This window comes from Frieseomelitta varia, unplaced genomic scaffold (assembly GCF_011392965.1).
Source record: "Frieseomelitta varia isolate USP_RPSP 00005682 unplaced genomic scaffold, Fvar_1.2 scaffold_251, whole genome shotgun sequence".
Lineage (NCBI taxonomy): Eukaryota > Metazoa > Arthropoda > Insecta > Hymenoptera > Apidae > Frieseomelitta > Frieseomelitta varia.
The window spans coordinates 871,089-891,037 of record NW_025109981.1 but is presented as its reverse complement, the minus strand read 5'-3'; the positions used below and the strand labels follow the sequence as shown (position 1 = coordinate 891,037).

The 19,949-nt window shown below is 36.3% G+C and overlaps 1 long non-coding RNA gene across 1 annotated transcript in view; it reads right to left on the bottom strand.

The window, feature by feature from the left end:
• LOC122528473 overlaps positions 1-19,949 on the bottom strand; it is a 100,866-nt gene that overhangs the window by 7,786 nt on the left and 73,131 nt on the right. The window lies entirely within an intron of this gene.

Genomic DNA, 19,949 nt, shown 5'->3' with positions numbered 1-19,949 from the left:
TACGTATCGTCCTGTCCCGCGAGGATACCGCGGTAGTTGTCTTTGACAATTATTGACAACGCATCGACGAGCGTGACGCTCTCTTTCTCTGGGAAAGGCACGAATATGGAGAGGATAATGGCGAGGTGAGAAGAGTAAAATGAAATTAACGTAATCTAATGCGAGCGTGTAGAGCCGCGGATCTAACCTTTTTCTTGAGGTCCTGAAGCTAATAAAGGTCGGTCATAGGGACGTTGAGTCGAAGCGGATAACTTGATAATATATTTTCGTCTTCTGACTTTTGTCTAATGTAAATTTTGCCTGTCGTGGACTAATTGGAAAGTATAATCTTTCTCCCGCGGTATATTTATTCGTTATCGTTGGCAATTTCGTGAAGTAGGAGTATCGAACAGTGTTTTTAAGAAACACGAAAATCCAATGCAACTCTGAATAATAAAGTAACATAACATGGTAAGAATAAAATTAAAAAATATTTGTACGCACTACAGTATTCGGAAATTAGTTGTAAAGCAGACACAGTGTAGACTTCGAGTGAACAATCTGAGTGATTGAAATTCACCGAAGAAAAGTGAACATGCCACGATATTTCGTTCTTCGTTACTCTAACGCTTAGTTATGGAACGTGCACCTCATTGTGCATACAAACATCATAATTTTGAACTCTCTCTCTCTCTCTCTTTATCGCTTCGCTGTAATCCTCTACTTGGATTTGCCGCTTATAAGATGTTAGAATGCCACTCCATAATCATATTCTTCTTATTAGACAACATTCACTGTTTACTCTGAACACTCGTAGCAAAACTTTCGATTTTGTTTGAAATTATTGATAGTAAAATCAATTCTTCACCGCGGTAACTAATAAATATGCAAATCTGCGCGCACCGGCCAGATATATATATATATATATATTAGGAGGGGATCGACATTTTTTATTTTGCCATCAGTCACTAATGGTTGGTCGAGATCCAATAAATGGGATTACCAACGTAGCTAACCAATATATAATATGTAATAATATCGACGTCTTCTTTAAACACGTAGCCACATTCGAGATAAAAGTGTTTGAATGTTAAACATCATGACGTGTAACGACATAATGTTTAATAAATACTATATTTTTATTTCATCGAGCCTCGATAACAATAATTGTTACTATCTTCAATAATTATTTTCGCATTTCAAGTGTCATTTTATATAGAAATAATACGAATCAATTAGAAATTGCGGGATTTTATGCAGTTTCGAAAACATAAAAAACATGTAAAAACTTTGGTAGATTATTTATTTTATGTGCCAAATGTTATTAAAGGCACTATACTTTATACATATTTTATATTTTATATTTTATATTTTATATTTTATATTTTATATTTTATATTTTATATTTTATATTTTATATTTATATTTTATATTTTATATTTTATATTTTATATTTTATATTTTATGTTTTATATATTAAAGGCACTATACTTTACTTTATACATATTTTATATTTTATATTTTATATTTTATATTTTATATTTTATATTTTATATTTTATATTTTATATTTTATGTTTTATGTTTCATATTTTATATTTTATGTTTTATATGTTATCAAAGGCACTATACTATATACATATTTTATATTTTACTATTTTCGCATTCTGTACGAATTTTTACGCCTTCGAATGCATTAAAATTGTTATCTGAAAATATCAAGTATTAAACAAATAAAGGAGAATAAAATTATATTTCATTATCCCGATGTGTCTCAACGACATCTTCAGTCAACGAGGAATAATGTCGTGGAAAATAATCTCGTGAAGATCATCGAACAATCGCAGCGGCGCGTCTCGATCATTTCGATTCGAGCGATGGTGTAACCGGCAAAATAGACGTCCGATCCAGTTTTGTTTTATCAGAGAATTCGATGGAACGATAGGGCTGGTGGCAAAGTTTAACAGGACAGGACGGTTTTTATCGGCCGGCAGGACTCGAGTTCAGGAGGATGAAAGAGAGAGAGAGAGAGAGAGAGAGTCTCGCGTCTCTCCAGGGACTGGCTTAAAAACTGTTAGGGGTAGAAAAAGCCTCACCCGCGAGCTCGCAGATTTAGATTAAAAAACTTAACGAAGAAAAAAACACTTTTGTGTCTGCTTGGTTATTAAAATGGTAGTGGCTGTATGAAAACCGCGCCGCGCTGGGGCGGTTGGAATCTCTCCGATAAACTTTACAACAGAAGCGACGTTTTCGATCGTTGTTCCACCGCCGACAGTTTGATCGCGAGGAGAGACGATCTCATTTTTAAAAAAATAGTGAAAGAACGCAGGTCGAGAACGTTTTTGTCCCAAAATTGCAACAATTACAAATTTCTCAGTTCTAAGTATATTTAAATGTAGGCAGAACAGATGCCTCTTAATAATTTCTATCCAGTAATACATACGAGTTCAAAAGTAAAAGAAAGCGACGAATTGTTGTCTACGGTTCGGTCACTCGTTATGGTCCGCGAGCCAAGTGCAAGTTTCCAGTCACCAGCGATAATATCGAGATAAGTCGCGCGAGTTCGAGCGATCGAGCGTGCAGATGAAGTCGTTAAGGACCACGACGGCCGTTTGGCAAATTGGTGCGATTAACCGATTGTTGACGAGTAACTCTTGATAGAGACGATTTCAGAAGTGAAAAGCGACAAAGAACGGATAGTTGTGATCTCACAAAGATAAGACCAGATAACCGAGAATTTTATCATCTGTGTGTTTTACTTATTTTTAGTTGTCTCTTGTACATTGTGATCAGCTAAATTCAAACGTGAGAAGTTTCTCTTGAAAAATAAGGAAACTTTATCCTTACTTTTGGACTTATTTCTTCAACAAATTCAACGTGATGTCTTGTGCAAATTTATTTTGCAATGGAAAATGACAGAAATGTCGATACGATCGTTGATGTACGTACAAGAATCGAATAAAAAATTGCCATAATATTAAAGACGTGTTTTTGTTCAAATTTCATAAAATTCTTTGATCTGATATTTAATAATAGTAATTAATAATAATACACTATTATTATTATAATTATAGAATCTTGTTATGCATACTTATAGAGAATATTTAGAATTTTCTTTTGCAACACCAACGTCCCTCATCAACGTATCAATCTGACATACTTTTCTTTGAAAACGTGCACAAAACACGTATGACACGATGGTATGAAATTGCAATCCAAGGGATCATTACGCAATTGAATGGAAAGATCTATTTTCTACTGATTAAAGCAGTTTTGTCGCAAAGTGTAATAACTTATCGTCACGTTTCATTTCTCAATCCGAAACCATCAAACCACGTCGAAAATTAGAATTCGAGAAACAGAAACGGACGAGGATTCAAAGAACGAACTTCCACTTGTTCAAATTAATCGAAAGAAAGAGAAAGGGACTGATTGCAAACTGAAACGTTGCGCGGTAAACGTAATACTGATTCGCGATATGAATTTGACAAACTTCGCGAGACAGACGGCCGAAATCGCTGGACAGCCTAACACAACCTGACACGATTTCTCGATTATTTGCAGCCACATTGGAAATTGAGCGATTCGATTCGATTCGATTCGATTCGATTCGATTCGAGCGCCCCAACGAAATGAATTCTGATGCGAGTGAATCGGGCATGCGCTTCGGATGATCGAGGAGAGGGAGAGAATAATGGAGAGAAAAAAAAAAAGAGGAGGTAGATGGATGGATTTAACGATTTCGATCAGCCATAGTAATGCCATGGTAATCCTACCTGTTACTTCTTATTACGGGAAACTTCGCGAAAGCGCGAACGATCGCGTACGGGAAATCGGAATATCGGGATGGCGATTGTGTCGATACGAGGCTGCGCAACTTTTACCTTCGAAATTTCGCGCTCGCGAAACACACGCTCGAAATGAAAATCGAATTGCTTCCGAGTAGAAATAACTTTCTCGTCGGGCTGGAAATTAACGCGCGTTACAAGCGCGCGAACGAAATTTACGTGTACAGGGAAATACGTCGTTCCATTAGAAACAATTTTCGATGATCAACGAGTCGCGTGTTTATCGAAACATCGTAGACCGGTTTGCATGCTGTGACGGGATATCAAATGTTCGTACGCTCAATAATATATAATTATAAAATGTATAATGTTACGCGTAATTATAATATATAACTACAAATATAAAATACACGTTGCAAATGTTGTATTTATGATTCATTTATATGTATATGTAATTATGACACAATTATAATATTAATATTATGTGAAATATAAATATCATATTTGCAATGTATATTTTATATTTGTATAATTGAATTTGAATCTTATATTGAATAATGTGTAGCTGTATTATATTATAGCTAATAATTATTATTGGCTGTAATATATAATATATAATTAGACTATAGAATATATTATATAATGTATTATATAGTCTAATATAATAATATTTATATGATACTATATAAATACTATGTATTATAGTATTAGCCATACTGTAGCTAATAATATAAATACTATAATATAATATAAATACTATATATATAGTATTAGCTATACTATAGCTAATAATATAAATATTATAATATAATATAAATATAATATAAATACTATAATATAATATAATATAATATAATATAATATAATATAACTACTATATATATAGTATTAGCTATACTATAGCTAATAATATAAATACTGTAATATAAATATTATTACAATATAATATAAATACTATATATTATAGTATTAGGCATACTATAGCTAATAATATAAATACTATATATTATAGTATTAGCCATACTATAGCTAATAATATAAATACTATAATATAATATAATAATATAATAATATAATATAAATATAAATACTATAATATAATATAAATACTATATATATAGTATTAGCTATACTATAGCTAATAATATAATATAAATATTATTATTATATAAATCATAAATCATAATATATATGTACATAATAAATAATTTTTAAATTCTCGAGTTGTTTTCCTCGACTGAAGAAAACAAAGTGAATTGAAGTAAATCTTATCCAGTGAATAAACAACTGGAGTCCTATCCAGTGAATAAATTACGAACACACTCTTTTCACATTGAAATTTATATAGTAATTCCAGTGGAAATTCGCAGATTTCACTTTCTTATTTATGATCTGATACATATATTTTCCTCACTCAACATTCCCCTTATTTTTTGCTTCACAAAAAGTCCCAAGATACATCTCATTACTTAACACTTGTAATTTGTATCCCACAGTATATTTTTGCAGTATATGATACATTAATTAATCTGTAATTGTTCAGACGTTCCGTAAAAAATTCCGTGCGAATAATAAATTTCTAATTTTATTGGGTGTTCCAATTTCATTGGGTAAAAAATGATAAATATACCAACGAATGAATAATAATTCTGATCGAAGAAAAGATCGTTCTGACAGTGAACAAAATTCAGAATAATTAAATCCCTAATGATAACACTGCTGGAAAGACAATCACGCTGTTGAAGAGTGCAACGTTAATTTCTGTAAAAAGAAAAAAAGAAAAACAAACTTCTAGATTCTAAAGAGAATTACAGTTTAAACGTTCAGTGACCGAACAAGTCATTCCAAGATCCCAAAACCACTAAATACAATCTTAATTGTATAGACTTGAACACGCAATCGAATCACCTGCAAAGCGAATTTTTCATATCACGTTTCTCTACTTGATCTCGCGAGTTCATATTGAACCTGCTTCCATCGCTGTTTACACGATAACCAAACGGCAGCCGGACGTCGCGTGTCGCCGTGGCAAAAAAAANAAAAAAAAAAAAAAAAAAAAAAAAAAAAAACGAAGAAAAAGGAAGAAAAAAAGAAAAAACAGAGAGAACGAAACAGAAACAGAGGGACACGCGGGCGTGAAAAACACAAATTTTTGACGGCGCGAATTCCACCGGCCGGTACAATGGGAGATATGCGCCGCGATTTCTGAATAAAATTCTATAAAGCTCGGCCATTGTTGAGAACGTCGGAGAACATTCGTCTTCAAGCAAACGATTCGGATTCTCTCGCGTGTCGCGTGATCGAACCGCCTCCTCCAACCCTCGCTACGTCGAAACGCCGCGATCGTTGACGCTATTATATAGATATCCGCGGACAGCGTTTTAATCGGCGAATTGGTGCCCGGCGCCGGTGAAAAAAAAAAAAAAAAAGGAAAAAAAAGAGAGAGAGAAAAAAAAAAAGAAGAGTCCGCTCGGTAACCGGTATCAACGATAGCGATTATCGATCGACACGCGCATTTTCGACGTTGCAAACGTCGAGGAGGGGGCGAATGGAGCGGCCCCTCGCCGCCGGCTCGTTCTCGTTCGCTATCGAAACTGCCGCGTTACCGCGTTGCCGAGATTTTTCCGATATCCGTGCCGCGGGCTGTGCGAACGCGGAAAATTCAACGCCATTATTCGAGCACGCTGTTGTCGGAACGAGCGTGGACCGCCCGCTTCGTTCGCTCGCTCGCTCGCTCGCTCGCTCGCCGTTGTAACTACAACGTTGAATGTTGTTAACAACTGGTATCAAGAGTAGGTTCAACACGGCGCTGTGAAATCTAGCGGGGCCTTGTCGCTGACACGGCAGCACGCGTTCCTCGTTCCCCTCGCCCTAACGTGAACCGCAAGAGCCGGCCGCTTAGCCCGCGAACCGAGACGATCCAGCCGACGACGACCTCGAAGAGGCCGCACAACGTTCGGCCACCGAATGTTCCAACGCTCAAATTGACAACGAAACTCGATTTATAGCACGCTCTCTCTCTCTCTCTCTCTCTCTCTCTGTCTCACGCCATCAGCGAAATCGATGGCTGTTTCGAAAGTACGTGCCGTTCGCGCGGACGCGTTCGAGTCGAGGTTTTTGACGTTTACGAAATCGCGTCGGCCCGTGACTTGACACCCCGACGCGAAAAACGCGTTATGCCCGTCGATATTTACCCCGACTCGGCCAGACGATTTCCGGTCGTTTTCCAGTCGTGCGATTTTTTTTTTTTTTTAGCACGCTATTATCTCGTTTCGCGTGTTTTTTTTTTTTTTTTTTTTTTCTTAAACGTACGTGAATTTTCGTAGAACGCGCGTAAACGTGGGATTCATCTGTCGATTAACCTGTCGTTGGCGCAACAGCGCGGCGGCGGATTTATTGAAAACAATAAATGGTATATCATCTCCCGTCTAGCCCTTGAATAAATAATTGCATCGCGATTTGAAGTTTCGTATAATTACCTCGCTGTAATGCGTCTAATTTTCGCGAAAGGAGAATTCATTTCCGTTTATCAATTTGGTACAAATGGAACGTAAACTTCAACTATCAAACTCGAAGTGGAGGCGCAAGTTGGAGGCCGCAACTTCTGAACGGAATCACGCGAGTACGGAAAAAGATCGAATGTTTCCTCTATCGTCGCGGTATGGTTTGTAAATTGTTGTTAGCAAAATGTGAGACTGGCTGATGATTCGTTGGATTACCATTTTGTTTCGTAAACTCGAAACGTCATCAACCTTTTTTTTGAAACTTTTGTACAAATTTAAGAAATAAATAAATTGATACAATTAATAAACGTTACAGCTGAGCGTGATTTTTTGATTATTGTTAACATTTATATGTTAACTGTTATGTCATTATATTAATATTTAGAATATTTACTATATATTTATATATATATATCATTATATTAATGATATTTATAAAATTAATTTACTATATATTTATAATATTATATTTACTATATATTTATCATTATATTAATATTTAGAATATTTACTATATATTATATTAATATTTAGAATATTTACTATATGAAATCTACATCTCTGCGTTTTCCCAAGGAAATTGTATGGAATTCACAAAATTTTGTGATGCTTGTCAAACAAAATTTCGAGGAAATAATGTAAATTTCACCAGAATAGATATCAAACTATACTCTGCCCAATTTCCAAAATATATAATTACATAAAATCAGAATTATTATGTAACATAATTATTATATAATAGAATTATTATATAACAGAATTATTATATAACATAATTATAATTATGATATATTTACATTATATTATATTACACATTATATAAATTTATTTCACTATTATATATAACTATAATTATATTACATAATTCGTACAGAAGATTGTTTCTGTTTTCCATGGTCATTCCAAGATTCCATTATCTTCTCCAAAAATATCTTCAATTCACGTGACTCTTCAAAGGACCGCTTTATTTCAGCATACTTTACGAGAACTCGCCGAAAACACTGTCTACGTAATGAACAACTGTAACTTTCGTACCAAACGCAAGACATTTCTCAATTTCCTTCTGCTTCGCGTTCCCTGTCCTTCGTTCAATCGAAAAGATTTACTCGCGCGCAACACGTGCAAATTCAGAAACGGATCTTACTATCTATCCAGAAATACCAAAACGAAAACTCGGCCAACTATATTAACTAGGCAAAGCTATTCAAGGATTAGGGGGGAACATGATCGTAGCAAGAGGCGATTAAAAGCCCTTCTCGTGCTTCCTTCGTCCTCGTCGCCGTTATATTTGGATCCTGGCACAAAGGACCTCTCCGTTGTTGCCGTGCGGGCCGATATTTCATCGCGATTTTCCGCACACTCATCGCCGCTCGTTCGCGGGGTCGTTGCCTCTCTTTTCCCTCCTTCCTCTGCATCGTGTTCGACGAACAAACGCCTGCCAGCCATTCTTCTCGGCCGCGGGAAGAAGGGGGGGAACGTCGATCGTGACTCGACGACCTCGGTTCACCGACGACGGCGATGACGATCACAACCACCGTCACGAAAAAAGCGAACAAACGATTCCGATTCCCAACTCGTTGGAAATCGCGCGCGACTCCGGCTTCCTATTCTCAACCTCGCGTTTCCAATTTGCAAGCTGCTTTTTTCTCGCGACATATGGCAGCGGACGCGCTCGCGACTTGTCACGGTGGTAGACGATTATTCCGAAAAAGAAGAAAATAGTGATCAGAAAGTCATTACTGAAACAGTGGTCACTGTAACGGTGTTTCTGGAGTTATAACGATGGAAAGTGAGTGCGATTTCAGTTTCACTAAATGTAGCGATCGGAGGCTACTCTATCCACGGTTCGCGATTTGTTATAAAAAGAAAATTAGGTATTTATTAAAATTTAAATTCAAGTATATTTATTACCTGTTGAAATTTAAAATTAAGTATATTTAAATTGAATGTTTGTTAAAATTTGAAATTAAGTATATTTAAATTGAATGTTTGTTAAAATTTGAAATTAAGTATATTTAAATTGAGTATTTGTTAAAATTTTAAAATTAAGTATATTTGGGTTGAATATTTGTTAAAATTTAAAATTAAGTATACTTAAATTGAGTATTTGTTAAAATTTTAAAATTAAGTATATTTAAATTGAATATTTGTTAAAATTTAAAATTAAGTATATTTAAATTGAGTAATTATTAAAATTTAAAATTAAGCATATTTAAATTGAGTATTTGTTGAAATTTTAAAATTAAGTATATTTAAGTTGAATATTTGTTAAAATTTAAAATAAAGTATACTTAAATTGAGTATTTGTTAAAATTTTTAAATTAAGTATATATAAATTGAATATTTGTTAAAATTTAAAATTAAGTATATTTAAATTGAATATTTGTTAAAATTTGAAATTAAGTATATTTAAATTGAGTATTTATTAAAATTTTAAAATTAAGCATATTTAAATTGAGTATTTGTTAAAATTTTAAAATTAAGTATATTTAAGTTGAATATTTGTTAAAATTTAAAATTAAGTATACTTAAATTGAGTATTTGTTAAAATTTTAAAATTAAGTATATTTAAATTGAATATTTGTTAAAATTTAAAATTAAGTATATTTAAATTGAATATTTGTTAAAATTTAAAATTAAGTATATTTAAATTGAGTATTTATTAAAATTTAAAATTAAGCATATTTAAATTGAGTATTTGTTAAAATTTAAAATTAAGTACTTGTTAAAATTTAAAATTAAGTATACTTAAAAAATCTATTTGTTAAAATTTAAAATTAAGTATAAATTATAGTATTGAGAGGTTCGACAAGAAAAAGTTTTACAAGAGAATAAAACTTCTCATAGCTCAACTGAACTGTCTTTACTGAGGGAAGTTTTCTGAGAAAAGACAGATAATTTTGGTCGCGACACACTATACCATACGTTATAGTCGTACAGTGGCTAATTTTGTGAGAAGTATAAAACTTCGTCGAAGATGTTTCGCGAGAACGATTAGAAATTATTCATGGTTGAAATTAATTTATTGCTACAAAGTAAAAAGTACTACCAGCAAACAAGTATTTCACTTTACAAGATATCTCAACTGACCGTGTTGATTTACGTTATTATCGTTGCAGCGACAGTTCTCGTCAGTCGTTAATATTTTTGTGGACGGGCGTTCAAAGTGGTCAACTTTGACCTTTCAAATGAAATCGTGTATATTTCAAAATACATACGCGAAATTCACATTCTTTGTGAAAGAGTGCTATCACCTCGTGCATATTGAAATTTGTTAATTTCGGAGATATTTTAACTTTAACTATGCATGACACGACGTATCGCTCACGATAAACACGCACAGCGCTCGTTTCATCGTCTTTCGTATGCTGCGTTACATGAAAAATTAAAATGAAAATATCACCTGAGCTAATAATTCTTGTACAGGGAACATTGAGCTGCGTTGTGCTCGGAGAATCCAAAACATTCACCATCGCGAATCCTTTACTTGCAAAAATGAACCTTCGAACCACACGTTATTCATCATTTTCTTATCATTTCTATCACAAAATGTTGAATTTGATCAACCGAGAGTATGACGCAAATCAAAGTAGAACTGCATAGAACGTAATAGTATCAGAATAAAAAAAGAAAAAAGAAATCGCCGACAAACGTTCGCTCGACAAGTTTATCCACGATAGATCGTTCAATTCGACCACTGTTCGTCAGACTTGCAACTCCCTCTATTGTTCATTCCTCTTCACCCTTCTTCAACGACTGACTTTCACCACCAGAATTCCATCTAGTCGCAAATTCGACAGTCGCGGATGGTCGATAATATCCGCGAACCGATGAGAATCCGAGAAACAACCGCGCGCGGAACGGCGGACGGAATAACGCGTTTGTTTAGGAACGGCCGGAATTAACACCGATAATATCCGCAGTTAATTAAAGGGTAATTGGTAATGATTTATTGGCGCGGCGCCAAGCCGAATCGGATCGAGACTCGTTCTAGCAGCGGTACGGTGAAATCTGGACGTTGACAGCGATCGTTTGTCGGATTACAGCTATCGCCGCTGCATTATAAACACTTTCGTCGGTCGTTTCGTAATTAATTCGCCGGAATTATTGAGAAGATCAGAGTGGCATGACACGTTCGTTCGCCGCTTCGCGCGCGCGCGTGCTTCTTCGTCTCGCGTGTACACCGAACACAGAGCGGAGAAGGCCGGCAAAGAACAATGGTAAGAAGTGGGACGCGAACAATAAAGTGCGAATCAAAGAGCAGTTATTTACGGAGACCTATTTTTCGCCTCTGACTGCGTCTTTCTCTCTCTCTCTCTCTCTCTCTCTCTTTTTTTTCCTCGAATTCCACGCGACAAAAAAGGGCCGGCGCTTATCGATTTCCATGCCACCTTTGTACGCGCCACGGCACACATAACGATAAATTAAATATTTCCACTACGTGCCATTCGTATCGGTCCGTCTCTTTATTCCCTTCTGTGGCTATTAAGCAACGCCGAGAGATCGAATGAAGCCAGAGATCGATGAAACTCTTCGCGAGACTCTTTTAATTCACCGCGGTTCTCGAAAGCGGGAAATACATTCTGTGAGCAGGCAAGGAAGACCGAGCGTCTCGTTACACGTTCGAGATAAAATTGTCGTTTGACGCGAGACGAATCTTCCTCCTCTCGGCGAATCTTTCTGTCCGCCGTGGAATTCCTACGAGAACGACGCGTTTCGGAAACGAGCTTGATGAAAGTACAGGGTGTCCATAAAGTCTCTTTGCAGTGTCAAAAATTTATCACAAAGACAACCGACGAGAGAATCTCCGTCAGGTTTGTTCTATGTACTCTCAGTGGTTATCAAGGTTTTTGTGACATTGCATTTCAGGTACCCTGTTGATAAATACGATACTATTGAACGAACCCCCTTACAAAAATGGCTACTCCTCGAGAGAAGGCACAGTGTGTATTCGTGGTTTATTGAAACCAAATCGGATCTGCAGATTCGGTCAAACTTCAGAAACTAAGTGTGGAAGATATTCACCATCACGTCCATCAATTCGTGAATGATGACAGTGTTCGATAAAGGGAGAAGTGGACGGCCAAAGAATCTGAGGGAAACGTCGATCGTGTAAGAAATCGAGTACCGTTTTGATGCGCATCGTGCAATTAATTGTGTCGATATAGAGGTATATTAAATAAAGAAAAAAAAACTTAAATATATACGTCTTATTTTGTAATAATTTCCACTCGTCTGCCTTTTCACTTGCCTTTGTAATAAATTTTTCAAATTGCAAAGAGACTTTACGGACACCCTGTATAAGAATCCACCGACCCGCGACAAACAGCGACTTTTTTGCTGACGAGGAATTGAAAATTTCATCGTTCTCTGCATTAATTAATTAATTATCACCTTGCTCGTACTACTATATTCACAGTTGCCGATTTATTTAACGCGAAAGTTATCAAAGTGGTCGAAATGACTAATTTATAGAATTTTCCACAGAAATATCTTGTATATTTATGGCAGTCTGTTTTCAGAGACTTGAGTGACTCTGAATAAAATATATAAATAGAAGCTTGTGCTCTACATTGTCTCGCAAACTTCATCCCCCCGTTTCATCCATGTACTTTAATTCCTTTGCTACAGATTTTATACTTTAGTTCGTCTGTAATTCTAGTGGTATCATATCTGTGACATGATGATTCGACTGCGGATTTTTGTATATTTCTGAGAAACTTGAAGATGCAGAATGCATTCAATATTGAAAAATGCATAAAATGTCCAAAATGTGCAATATTTTACGTAACAATTACGTAAATAATCTTTTCCCTTGCGCAGGATTGTTGCAAGATTAATAGACTTGCGCTACGAAATTGTCCATTCTAGTCGCCAGATTTGGCACCCTCTGGTTACTTTTTGCTCTCTAATACGAATAGAGAGATAAGAAATGCATGATCGGAGTGATCGTTGAAACAAACGGCTGTTTTGCAAGCTTGGATACGTCGCATTATACGAATACGATTGAAGAAACTATGGAGAAATAAATTCTCCCCCTCCAAAAACATAGACGTTTTCTCTACTTTTGCACGGAAAAATTTCAAAACAGCCCCCATTTCACTTCATCTCGTACATATTTTATATTCCATCCCGCGTCAATTCATTTGAGCATGTTGAAATGAATACTTAATACACTATATACGTTGAAGTAGAATTAATCTTAATTTTACATCATCTAATTCATTTACATTCGATAAAAGAATTGATTGTATTTGGAAAAGTTTATTTCTACAATATGAGTTCATACACCTATAAGTTCAAGTTAATTGATAATTTATTAAAAAGCATTCGTATCACAAAAAATACGATCTATTCATTAACTGGATCCGTTGTTTTTGTTTTCAGTTTGTGGCACGCTCCCTCGGACGGGCGGGAAATGTAAAAATTCGCCAGAAAGGGCTAAAATCCACGGCGGACAATGCCTTGGGAAATTAATCCGATTATCAATGGGCGAGTATATACATAATCCTGTTGCCGGGGCAGTGGCGACTTCATTACCGGCCAAAAGGTTAATTAATTTCCAGGGGCGAGATTTAATTAATTGAACGACGGCGAGAATTTATTTCCCCGCTTGGCACTATCCCCCGACGATATTGCGCGACAGTGTGTACTGTCGGATTGGCGTACGATCGCCATGTAATCTCGTTTCGTAATCGGTTGTCCCGGCGTGAAACGACAGAACGAAGGGAAAGAAAGGGAGAAAGAAAGAAAGAAAGAAGGAGAGCGGGCGAAGAGGAGAGAAGGGGTTGGGGAAAATTGCGAGAAGCCACGGGCGAGTCGCATTTGTTCGGTGGAAAAAGTTTCCCGGTTACAACGGGGACGCAATAGCGCGGCCACTATCCCTCCGCGAGTAGTGTAAAATGCTCTAAAGCGATTCTGGTAATCGCCAGTCGAAAATTCTATAAGGCAACACGCGAGCCCTCTCTTTCCACGCTCGTTCCCCGTCCGTGGCTTTACAACAGCTGGTCCCTTCGAAAACTCCGCCGGGAAAGTGGTGCTCCAAAGGGGAAACTGTGGGCTTTGCGTTCGAACGCACACACTTTCCAATCTGGTCGTTCGTGTTCCGGTGTGTACAGGCTGTCCCAGTCGGAGGGGACCATTTGCATCTTCGTTTTCTATAGCATTGTGTGAATTTGATATCGAAATGAGGGACAGAAACCTAACCTATATCTTCAAAAAGTCTTCAAATCGTCCCATAAAAAAGTTTTAACATTTTCATTAAAATTTTAAATTCCTAAAATAAATATGAGACATTATATGTTTCATTAATTTTTCAGTCTAGATTTCATTTAAAAATCAATTTATTATGCTACCTTTGTACAGTCAGTTATACTGCAGCCATTTAATTTATTCACTGGGCAGATTGACTTAAAATTATTTTCAATAAGACATGTTTTTGATAAACAGGTGAATATATTTATTTTGCTTAATTCCTTATATTTATATATATATATATTTTTTTTAGTATAAAATATATTTTATATAATAATATTACCAATTTAATCATTATATCCTATTTATTTAAAATTTAAAAAAATTTTTTTTTGATAATTTTATATATATATATATTATACTAAATTTTAATTTTTAAATATAAAAATAATGGTTTCAGAATATAACCACGAAACTTTTATAATCTTTTCTTACACGAGCTACTCTATTTGAAACTAGCATGCGTAATCGATCAATCAACGCTAACTGATGTTCAATATTAATTACAATCAGACTGCGGATTTTTATGTAAACGCACATTTTTAAAAGAAGAAACAAAAGTTGGATAGATAATTGTTTCATCTGTCAAACATTATAAAAAGCACTGCGCTCTGGATACCTTTTCTTCATACTACGCTCAATTTCATCGGTTCAAAATTTCCAACAAATGCACAAAAATCTGCAGTGCAACGACACCACGCGCTTGTAAAATAAATTCGTTTCTCAAAGTGTTGCGCGAAGCGCAGATTACAATTGTTTAGTTGAACAGGTAATATTATAAGTCATTCGCGTGTGTTTTCAAAAAATTAAATATTCGCAGCAAACCTATTTACTGACACCTTCGCAAGTAAACGCGTAGCGACGAACACAGAAAACTTGCCAGTTGACAAACTGGCCCATCGCGCTGGGCAACTGGTTCGCGGACCATAACGAGTGACCGAACCGTATACAATAATTCGTCGCTTTCTATTCCTTTTGAACTCGTCGGTGTGATATCACTGGATAGAAATTACGAAGAGGTAATAAACTTATCATTTAAACATACTCAAGTATAAGCATATAAGTATAAATATACTTGATTTCAAAACTGAGAAAATCTTGCAATTTGGGACAAAAAGTTCTCGACGTGCGTGACTCGAAATCGTTTTCGAAAGAATTTTCCTTTTCTCTTTCATTTTCACGTGGGAAATACATTTCTTTCTCTCGTAGCAAAAATTAAGACAATGTTGGGATGATGTGTGAACTTTACGATTTACATTTTCTAAGACATTTTCTAAAGTTTATATTGTATATTCTCTGGTGTATAATGGAAAGATAAATACTTAAATTCGCAAAAATTTTTATCGATGAAATTCATATAAATCCCAATTTCCCTCCGATTTCGTGATTTTCTGCAGTTTTGTCCTAATATTCACGACTGTAGATGTTTGCAAACGTCTTGGAAAAGGTGCACTTAACCATCAGGAGACCCGAAAAACGAACAGCACTCGCAATTCTGGCGGCAGTGGTAACCTCTCTCACTGTCTCAAAAAAATGTCGAAAATACATTCGACACTCCAAAAATACCAGCCAACTCCGGTCAGAAAACAGTGTCAGAAAAAACGCGTGCAATTGACAGAAGGATGGTTAAACCGTGCCAGAAACATCTCTCGCGACGTTGGAACGTAATGAAGATAAAACAAAGGGAATATCCAAGCGGCCTCCCTAAACTGGGACACGCTGTACGTACCTGCGTGCGCGTGTGTATGTGTGTGCTGCGGGGGGGGGGGGGGGGGATGTGTGGAGAAGCGAAAGAGAAAAGGAGAAACGGGAGAAAGTGGGGGGTTCGAGCCGCGGCGCGACAGAAACGGAAAGGGGAAAGAGCGAGAGAGAAAGACGCGAGATGGTTCAGTTTCCATCGAGCTAGAGACCGGGGCATTGTTCGTCAGCCGACGGATAACCAGAGCAAAGGGTGATACGTGGGGTTGGTTGAAAAGGGGATGGTGATGGGGGAACACTCGAGAAACGGGCGGTGGCAGAGAAGGTGGCCGATTAAACCATTCTCCCCCTCTTCTCCACCACCCGCCGAAGCAACGACTCGCTCTACTCGTGTCCCTTCTTCCTACGGCATTGTCCTATCCGGCAAAGTTTCGGCCATCTGCCGGCTGCTTGTCTTCGTGTATGTCTTTGTCGTTCGACCGAGTGTAACAAAGTTGGATGCAAATGTGTCCGCCAAAGGAAAACCATCTCCCAAAGGAGCGAGCGAGCGAGCGAGCGAGAGAGGGTGGCTTCGTGGCATTCTTCTCGGTACTCTCGGTACAAACCGGACAGTTCTTCGTTGGTGTAACACCGCCAAAGCGACGGACTTGATGCCGGACAAAAGTTCGACCGCGAGGGAATGGGGGTGGTGGGTCCGTTCGCAATGAAAAAGCCGCTCAAAGACGATCCTCCCGCTCCCCCCTCCCCCTCCCCCTCAAGTCGGTGGCACGCGGCGAATAAAGCCAGCCACGGGGGCGTTCGTTTAATTAAATTTCTAAGACAGCCGTGTGTAAATTAGCAGGCGGCCGGAGACGCCTCTCCTTAAAGGGAGCTTAATGAATAATGCCGCGCGTCGAAGGAAGAAAAAAAAAAAAAGAATTACCCTCTCGTTTCCCGGGGGCCGGGGGAGGATGCAACAGCCGCCGCCGTATGTAGAGACGGCTCTAATTAAACAATTCATCCGAGAAATTGCGTGAATATAAACGTAACAAATTCCAGCGGGTATCTACGTACTATCTGGAACTGGCGAGGACATTGCGACAAGGGTGAAGATGGAGAACCAAGTTGGTGAACACAACGAAGAGAGGGTGAGAGGGTGCATCGTGGCTCGACTTGTTGAGCACCATCTGTCGTTGTGTCTCCACCTTTCCAACCGTAAAAAGTCATATCTTCTGCTCTAGCGTGCTCGAAACGGTCAGAGATACAGAGGGGGGGGGGGGGGAGAGAGAGGCTGATGCAGATAAAATAAGGGGGCGCGCTGAAAAATGTAAACAAGCGCCAGCTGACGCCACTTGGATCGCGGGAAATCCAATAAGAGGAGCCGGGCGGTTTCCGAACCGATCGTCCCGAGAGGGCTTATCCTCGGCTTTCTGGCCACCTTTGGCGAGTTTAATGGACCACGTTGGTAATAAAGACGCGTGCACCGGGAGCAGAAAAACCGGGACACCAGAGGGAAAACGAGGAGCAACAAAACCGGTGAAGTCAATTGCTCTCGTAATAGGATCCCGTAGTTTCTTGTTCGTCCCCTGTAAAACTTGGGCCGATGAACACTCGTGCACTCGAGCTCGCTTTCTACGGGTTACGTAGACCTCCTTGCCGCGCTTGACCTCCCCCTCCCGTTTCCATTGATTCCGCCGCTTGTATCGCGACGGTACAATTAACACCGGTAAGCTAGACGCGATGTTCGTCGACGGTGCTTTCAGTTTCGAAACAGCTTCCGCGGTAACGAGCGGCAGTCCGACTGTGTAACCTGGAAAATTGAAGTTGTTCGACCGACGTCGAGCTACCAACTCCTTGCATCGTCGCCTTGCGATGATTTCGCCGCCGGAAATTCCCGCTAACCAGACGATTATCCCCGTTGTGCCGACGAAAACGCGAACGACCGTGTCCTTCTCGCGGTCGATCGGTCAACGTGGATCATTAAATAGATAAAGGCGATGAGACACATCTGGAGACACATCTTTTTTCGTACTTTTCGAAAACGTGTAACGTTTTGGTAACGTACTAAGAAAGATATATACAACGTTTGACCTAATCATCATTCATTCCTTATTCTGTCAACTTGTCTAATTTGTCTCTTGATGTTAAATTGAAAATGGTAAGGAATTGATACTTACAACGAAACGATGAAAATCCTTTCATTAACTATTTATTAAATGGATTAAATTTCTATTCAATCGCCTAGTATAACCTACTCTCAAGTATTGATATTCGATTTTATACCATAATCTTACACTCCCGGTCAAAAATCTTGGCATAGTTTCATTTTCAATATTCAATGCTTATCCTGGATTATCGTGTATCGTATATAATACGATATCATAATGGCGCAATAATGCAATATATATATATATATATATATATATACGATGTGTAATAAACATAATATATCAATATATCAACAGATTATACATTATATAAAATTTTATTGTATATATTGCATTTATTGTGATTCATAGTGTAATAACAATATATGAATATATTAACAGATTACACATTAAAAAACATAAAATTTTGTATTTATTGTATATATTGCATTCATTGTGATTTATAGTGTGATAACACAATGTATCAATATATTAACAGATTACACATTATATAAAATTTTGTATTTATTGTATATATTGCATTTATTGTGATTCATACTGTAATAACACAATATATCAATATATTAACAGACTACACATTATATAAAATTTTGTATTTATTGCATATATTGCATTCATTGTGATTTATACTGTAATAACACAATGTATCAATATATCAACAGATTACAGATTATATAAAATTTTGCATTTATGTATATATTGCATTCATTGTGATTCATACTGTAATAACACAATATATCAATATATTAACAGACTACACATTATATAAAATTTTGTATTTATTGCATATATTGCATTCATTGTGATTTATACTGTAATAACACAATGAATCAATATATCAACAGATTACACATTATATAAAACTTTGTATTTATTGTATATATTCCATTCATTGTGATTTATACTGTAATAACACAATGTATCAATATATCAACAGACTACACATTATATAAAATTCTGTATTTATTGTATATATTGTATTCATTGTGATTTATACTGTAATAACACAATATATCAATATATCAACAGATTACACATTATATAAAATTCTGTATTTATTGTATATATTGCATTCATTGTGATTTATACTGTAATAACATCAATATGTCAACAGATTACACGTTATATAAAATTTTGTATTTATTGTATATATTGCATTTATTATGATTCATACTGTAATAACACAATTTATTGTATATATTGCATTTATTGTGATTCATAGTGTAATAATACAATATATCAATATATTAAGAGTATACACATTATATAAAATTTTGTATTTATTATATTATATTGCATTTATTGTGCGCATAATTTATACTTTTACATCGCGTAATTTATATACAACAAATTTATTACTGATATAATTTGTAATTTATATCAGTTGTACTATTTTTATATTTCTATTATCTTACTATTTTATATTTTTATTACACAAATGTAACAATAACACTTGTGTACGTTCTACACACACCTTTTTGTATGAAACTTGCCTTTGTAGGAAATTACTAAGGAATTATTATAGGGTGGTCACTGAAAAGCTAAAGGGTTCGAAAAAGTCACAACTTTGACGTGAGCAGA